General features: G+C 44.1%; 1 pseudogene; it reads left to right on the top strand.

Moving 5' to 3' along the window:
- The first annotated feature begins 1,430 nt into the window (after positions 1 to 1,430).
- Positions 1,431 to 5,890, top strand: LOC109001223 (annotated as a pseudogene).
- The last annotated feature ends 1,271 nt before the right edge of the window (positions 5,891 to 7,161 follow it).

Genomic DNA, 7,161 nt, shown 5'->3' with positions numbered 1-7,161 from the left:
GAGGAGTACGGGGGTCGGATGGATTTGTGATTGGAGTTGTTGGTTTGATTGGATTGGATTGGTTATTGGTTATTGATGGATTTTGGATTGGTTGGTTCATGTACATTTCATGGTTTCATGCATGTTTATGTTTGTAAAGGAAAACTGGGTTTTCGTGTTTTGCATTCATGTTCATGTGTTTATGAAAACTGGGTTTTCATGTGAATGATTTGTTGGGTGCGTGCGTATCACGACTCCAAGCCGAGATGGGGCATTATCTCGGTGGAGCTCCTCTGGTTACTCGGGAGCGGAATAAACTGAGTAACGTCCCCTGGATTGTCGCTGGGCGACAATGGGATCGGACGAGAGATTCGTGCCGACTCCGTGGTCCTTCTGCTGGCGGGGACTAGAGGATGTCTGGCCATGTACGCGCTGGGCGCGGAACTGGGCATCGCTCGTTGCGTAGTGGGTGCTCGGCCATGTACGCGCTGGGCGCGGAACTGGGCATCGCTACGAAGCCAGGACGTGCGGATGGTCCCTAGGGGAGGCCATGGTGCATAGGGTATTGACGGATTAAATGGACTATTTTCTGGGAAAATAGTGTGAGTTGGATTTTGTGTAAATCATTTTCTGGGAAAATGTTTTACGGATTATTTTTGGGCCAAATGAGATTTTTGGCGTGTGTTGGAAAATTATCATTTTCGGGGAAAATGATGTTTTGAGGAAAAATGCATATTTCATCATATGCATGCATGTTGGTTGTATTAAATGCATTTTATTCCTGAGATTATTTTTGGGTTATACTTACCTGCGGTACCATTCTGTGGTAACGCAGATTTTGATGCAGATGAGGAGGAGGAGGGTGAGCCTGAGGAGACGGCTCCGCCCGAGGAGTGATCTGGGATCACTGTTTTTGTTATTGAATTTTACCCTTTGTATTTTTGGGACATGTGTTAACTTTATTTTGGATGACTGTATAACTACTTTTAAAACTTTACTGATGTTTACTTGTATTTAAATTCTGGTACTTAGTTGACTAATCCGCTGCGTTGTTGTTGTACACCGTTGCATGTACACACACTTGGCACTTTCGTTGGGATGTGTGACCGTGTTGTCATCGTCCCGGCGTCTCGATTCCCGTGTTTTCCTTACATGGGGGGTCGGGGGCGCCACAGGTAGTATTAGAGCAGTTCAGCTCTGGGTAAAACCACATGTCCCTTAGGATAGTACCAGAAATTATTTTATTGTTTTAAAATAATTTTTTAAAGTGTTGTAAGTTAAATGATTATTTTAAAAATAAATATGTGTTATTATGAGTTTATTGTTGTTTTATTTTATGTTAATTGATGTTATTTAATTTAATTTTATCTTATTGTATTTTTGTGTTGCTTTGGTTGAGTTTGGTTTTATCTGGATTTAAGCGGGGTTGGAGGTTGCTCTATGACAGGACTATGGTGAGACCAAGAAGGCAAGCTAATGTGCCCGAAGATGAGCTATCCAGGGGTGAAAGAGACGATGCCATTGCAAGGGCGTTGAATAGGATGTCAGACTTGTACGAGCAGAATTTCCGACCGCCGCAAGGAGATCTAAATAGAGCGGTCCAAGTGGGGTGCACCTATGAGCGCTTCCTGGCGCATAGGACTCCTGCCTTTACTGGGGAAGAGGATCCAATGCGAGCTAGGAGGTGGATTCTAGATTTGGAAAGGACCTTTGAAGTCTGTGGGTGTACTGAGGTCCAGATGGTTTTGTATGCAAGTTATATGCTACAAGGTGAAGCAGCATACTGGTGGGAGACCAAGCGGTCACTCCTAGAAATGGAGTTCGGATCCTTGGCTGCTGTGTCCTGGCAGCGGTTTAAAAAGGAATTTGATGATCGATACTTTCCTGTTTCAGTGAGAAGGCAGAAGGCTCGGGAGTTTAATAATTTGGTTCAAGGAGGTATGACGGTCGAGCAATATGCAACGAAATTTATGGAGCTTGGACGGTTCGCTCCTCACCTCATTGCCACCGAAGAGCTGCAGGTGGAGCGTTTTATGGAGGGTCTGCGCCCTGAAGTACGCAGACAAGTGGCTTGTCTCCAGATTGTGGAATTTCAGAAGCTGGTAGACTTGGCCAGTATCGCAGAGCGCGAGAATAGCTTTGTAGTGGGCTCCCCTCCAGGTCAGAAAAGACGGAGTTATCTTGGTGAAGGAAGCAGTTCTGGATCGCCACAGAAATTTGTTCAGAGGACCGGGACCCGTCCACAGACAACCTCCGGTGTTCGTGCAGGAGGCCGGACTCCAGTATGCCCGAGATGTAGTAGAGCCCATGAGGGTGATTGTGGTCAAAGGGGCATTCAGTGTTTTAGATGTGGCCAGCCGGGTCACTTTGCTCGGGAGTGTCCCAGTCTAGTTCAAGGAGGTCAAGGAGGACGAGGAGGTCATCGAGGTGGAAGGGGCAACCAGAGACAGTTGGTACAAGCCCGAGTTTATGCGATGACTCCTGGCGACGTGGATTATGAGGCTCCAGAGACCCATGATGCTGGAGTGATTACTGGTATGTATGTAGTTATTTTATTTGGGTTTATTGTTTGGTGTGGTTGGGTTTTTTGAATTTGTTTGGTGGTTGTGTTGCATCAGGAAGAGTTCGTCTATATGATTTTTATGCTTGTACTTTGTTTGATTCTGGGGCGTCCCAATCTTTTGTGTCTGCCACGTTTGCACGAATGTGCAATTTGGTTACGGAACCTCTACCACAATCCTTAGTTGTGGCTCTTCCTAATGGCGAGATCGTGTGTAGCTCCAAGGTTGCTTTGGGTTGTCCTTTGGATCTTGGTGGAAGGATTTTGGATGCGGATTTGATTGTATTCAAGTTGCTTGGTTTTGATATAATTTTGGGTATGGATTGGCTGTATCGTTATTCTGCGAATATTGATTGTAGAAGACGAGTAATTGGTTTTCAACTTTCGGATGAGGATTATTTAGAATTCGTGGGAAGTAAGTTAAAGGCAAGACCATCAGTTATATCAGCAGTTCAAGCTAAGAAAGATATAGCTTGTGGGGCAGATGCTTTTTTGGTCCAAGTCGTGTCTACACCATCTGAGAAGAAATCTTTAGCGGATATTCCAGTGGTGGAAGAATTTCCCGATGTGTTCGTGGATGAGTTACCTGGATTGCCTCCCGTTCGTGACATGGAATTTGTTATTGATCTGGAACCCGGGGCGGCTCCTGTGCATAAGGCTCCTTACTGCATGGCACCGGCCGAGTTAAAAGAGTTGAAGACTCAATTACAAGAATTGGTTGACAAATGATTTATTCAGCCTAGTACTTCGCCATGGGGAGCACCTGTATTGTTTGTCAAGAAGAAAGATGGTACTCTCAGAATGTGTATAGACTATCGGGAGCTTAACAAGGTGACTATCAAGAACAAGTACCCTCTTCCAAGAATTGATGATCTATTTGATCAGCTTCAGGAAGCAGCTGTCTTTTCAAAGATTGACTTGAGATCAGGGTACTATCAGCTGAGGATAAGGGATAAGGACGTGCCCAAGACTGCTTTCAGGACGAGGTATGGCCATTATGAATTTAAGGTGATGTCTTTTGGGTTAGCGAACGCTCCAGCCGCTTTTATGGATTTAATGAATCGGGTGTTTCGACCCTTTTTGGACTCTTTTGTGGTGGTGTTTCTTGACGACATTCTGATTTATTCCCGAGACTTGGAAGAGCATGCTTGTCACCTTCGTCTGGCGCTTGGGAAATTAAGAGAGCATCAATTGTACGCTAAGTTGAGCAAGTGTGAATTCTGGTTAGAAGAAGTTAAGTTTCTTGGACATGTGATTTCTCAAGAAGGGGTGGCTGTAGATCCTAGTAAAGTAGAAGCTGTTTTGTCATGGCCTCGCCCTTCAACAGTTCGTGAGATACGAAGTTTCTTGGGACTTGCCGGTTACTATCGAAGATTTGTGGAAGGTTTTTCTCGACTATCAGGACCTCTCACTGCCTTGACTAGGAAGAATACGGAGTTTGTATGGTCTGACAAATGTGAGAGAAGTTTTCAAGAGTTGAAGAGAAGATTGACAATGGCACCTGTTTTGGCACTTCCAGAGCCACACAAGCCATTTGTGATTTTTAGTGATGCATCCAAATTCGGGTTGGGATGCGTTCTTATGCAAGAGGGACGGGTTGTTGCTTATGCATCTCGTCAGCTGAAAATTCATGAAAGGAATTATCCCACACATGATTTGGAGTTGGCGGCAATAGTTTTTGCTCTTAAGATTTGGCGGCATTATCTGTATGGTGAAGCCTGTGAAGTTTATACTGATCACAAGAGCTTGAAGCATCTGTTTACTCAGAAGAATCTCAATATGAGACAGAGGCGGTGGTTAGAGCTGATTAGCGACTATCAATGTGAGATCAAGTATCATCCAGGAAAGGCGAATTTAGTCGCTGATGCTTTGAGTAGGAAATCTCAACAAGTGGATGAAGCAGAGTCATCGGATTTGGACTCTCTCCTTTGTGGAATGAGGAGACTTCTTATCGAGAGTTCACAGCAAGAGGAATTGTTATCGTCAGTCTTGGATGTCCGAGTAGTGGATTTTGAAGAATTGAAGACTCTTCAAAGAAGGGATCCTACATTGTTAGCTATCAGGAAAAGAGTCAGGAAGTCTAGAGGACCCTTGCATTACAGCTTGGATAAGGATGGTATTCTTCGGTTTCGGGATCGTAGAGTGATTCCCCGAGATTCTGAATTTAAAGAGCGGATTTTGGCAGAAGCCCATGCGGCTCCTTATTCAGTTCATCCAGGAAGCACGAAGATGTATCGAGATTTAAAGAGGAATTTCTGGTGGGAAGGAATGAAGTTGGACATCGCTTTGTTTATTGAGAAATGTGACACGTGTCGTCGAGTAAAGGCTGAGCATCAAAGACCTGCTGGTAGACTTCAACCTCTCCCTATTCCTGAGTGGAAGTGGGATGATATTTCTATGGATTTTGTTGTGGGTTTACCGAGGACTCCTAGTGGGAAGAACTCAATTTGGGTGATTGTTGATCGGTTGACCAAGAGTGCCCATTTCTTGCCTGTTAATAATACTGACTCTTTGGGTAAGTTGACTCGATTATATGTCAAGGAGATAGTGCGTTTGCATGGAGTACCCAAGAGTATCGTGTCAGATCGGGACCCGCGGTTTACGTCCCATTTTTGGAAGAGCTTGCAGGCGGCTTTAGGCACTAAGTTGAAGTTTACTAGTGCATATCACCCTCAAACAGACGGTCAATCAGAGCGTACTATTCAGACTCTGGAGGATATGTTGCGGTCTTGTGTCATAGGATTTCAAGGAAGTTGGGAGAATCATCTACCGCTTATTGAATTCTCTTATAATAACAGTTTTCATTCTTCCATCCAGATGGCCCCGTATGAAGCTTTGTATGGAAGGAAGTGTAGATCACCCTTGTGTTGGGATGAAGTCGGCGAGAGTAAAGTAATTGGGCCTGAGATAATTCAAGAAATGAAGGACCAAGTTCAGTTTATAAGGACTAAAATGGCAGAAGCGCAAAGTCGCCAGAAGAGTTACGCAGATACAAGAAGAAGAGACTTATCCTTTGAAGAAGGTGATTGGGTTTATCTTAAAGTCTCTCCTATGAAAGGTGTTAAGCGCTTTGGTAAGAAAGGAAAGCTTAGTCCAAGATATGTTGGCCCTTTTCAGATCGTAGAGAAAGTTGGGCTTGTTGCTTATAGAGTTGCCTTGCCGGATTATTTTGGGGATGTTCATGATGTGTTTCATGTGTCTTCGTTGAAGAAGAGTTTTGGACAGCAAGAGCCACGTTTTGTTGACCCTGAACGCATTCAACTTCAGCCTAACCTTACTTATGAAGTTGCCCCGACGCAGATTGTAGATTGGAAAGAGCAAAGATTAAGGTCCAAGACAATACCTATGGTGAAAGTGTCATGGGGTGATCCGTTGGCTCAAGATTTCTCTTGGGAAAGAGAAGCCGACATGAGGGAGCATTATCCTTACTTGTTTGTTTGATTTTGACGGTATGTTCTAAGTATGCTCTCGGTTGAATCTTGTTCCTGTCTTAGTTTAATGTTTGACCTTGCTAATTTCGAGGACGAAATTTTTTTTAAGGGGGGGAGGATGTAACACCCCGTATTTTAGTGTATTTTTATTGAATGATTATTTTTATGTTATTCAAAAAATTATTCTTTTGTTTTAAAATTACTGGATTTTAATTGGGTTATTTTTAGGATTTTTAACTTGGTGAAAATTATTTTTATGTGCTTTCTTAATATTTATTTATTGTTATGTATTTAAATTGCTTTTAATATTTAAATTAATACTGTGAGATTTAATTATTTCAATTTGACTTTACCATTACGTTTAAATTATTTTATTTAATTTGTGGTTTTAAAATCATTTCCGTTGGATCATTTTCGTGACCCAAGTTATGAGGATTGGACCTCATTTCTTTTCCCTCTTTTTCTTTCCTCTCCTTTTCTTTTCCTTCTTTTTTCTTTTTCTCCTTATTTTCCTTCGGTCTTCTTTCTTTCCCGCGCGACCCAACTCTCTTCTCTCTCCCCGTGCGACTTCGGCCTCCACCCCAGCCCGCCGCCGTCGAGCCGCCGTGGTCGACACCGCCCCCTCCATTCGGTTCCCCTGCCGCCGGCGACCTTACCCCACCAACCTCACTTCCATCCAAGCCGCCGTTAGCCCCCACGAGACCCACGAAGCCGCGGCACTCTTTCCGCCGTTGCGCCGCCGTCGCACCACCATTGGCCACCATCTTCCTACCACTTCATCCTCGATCTCTTGGCAACCCTTTGGACCCAACCCCAGCTCCGATCCGTCACCGGTGAAGCCCCACCAAGTCCATTTCCGATTTGTACATTTTTGGCCTTAAACCACCATTTGCGCCATCATCCACGGCAAACCACCACCACCATTGGCTTCACCGACCTCTCTAGGTCCTACCCTATCATTTTGGGGTCTTCGTTTGTCTCCGTTGAAAAGTGGGTATTTGTGACCCACGGCCACAGTGTATTTTACACTGTGGTGTTGCTCAGACGTCGCCTTTTTCAGCTTTGTGATCCTCCGGAAATTATCATATAGCGCTGTAAGTATTTCTCCAAAGTATTCTCATGAATTTTATGTATTTTTGCACTAACGCATTTCACTGTATTTTTTGGCATGCCGGACTGAGTCCGAGGAGT

This window comes from Juglans regia, chromosome 2 (genome assembly GCF_001411555.2).
Source record: "Juglans regia cultivar Chandler chromosome 2, Walnut 2.0, whole genome shotgun sequence".
Lineage (NCBI taxonomy): Eukaryota > Viridiplantae > Streptophyta > Magnoliopsida > Fagales > Juglandaceae > Juglans > Juglans regia.
This window is presented reverse-complemented; position numbering and strand designations above follow the sequence as displayed.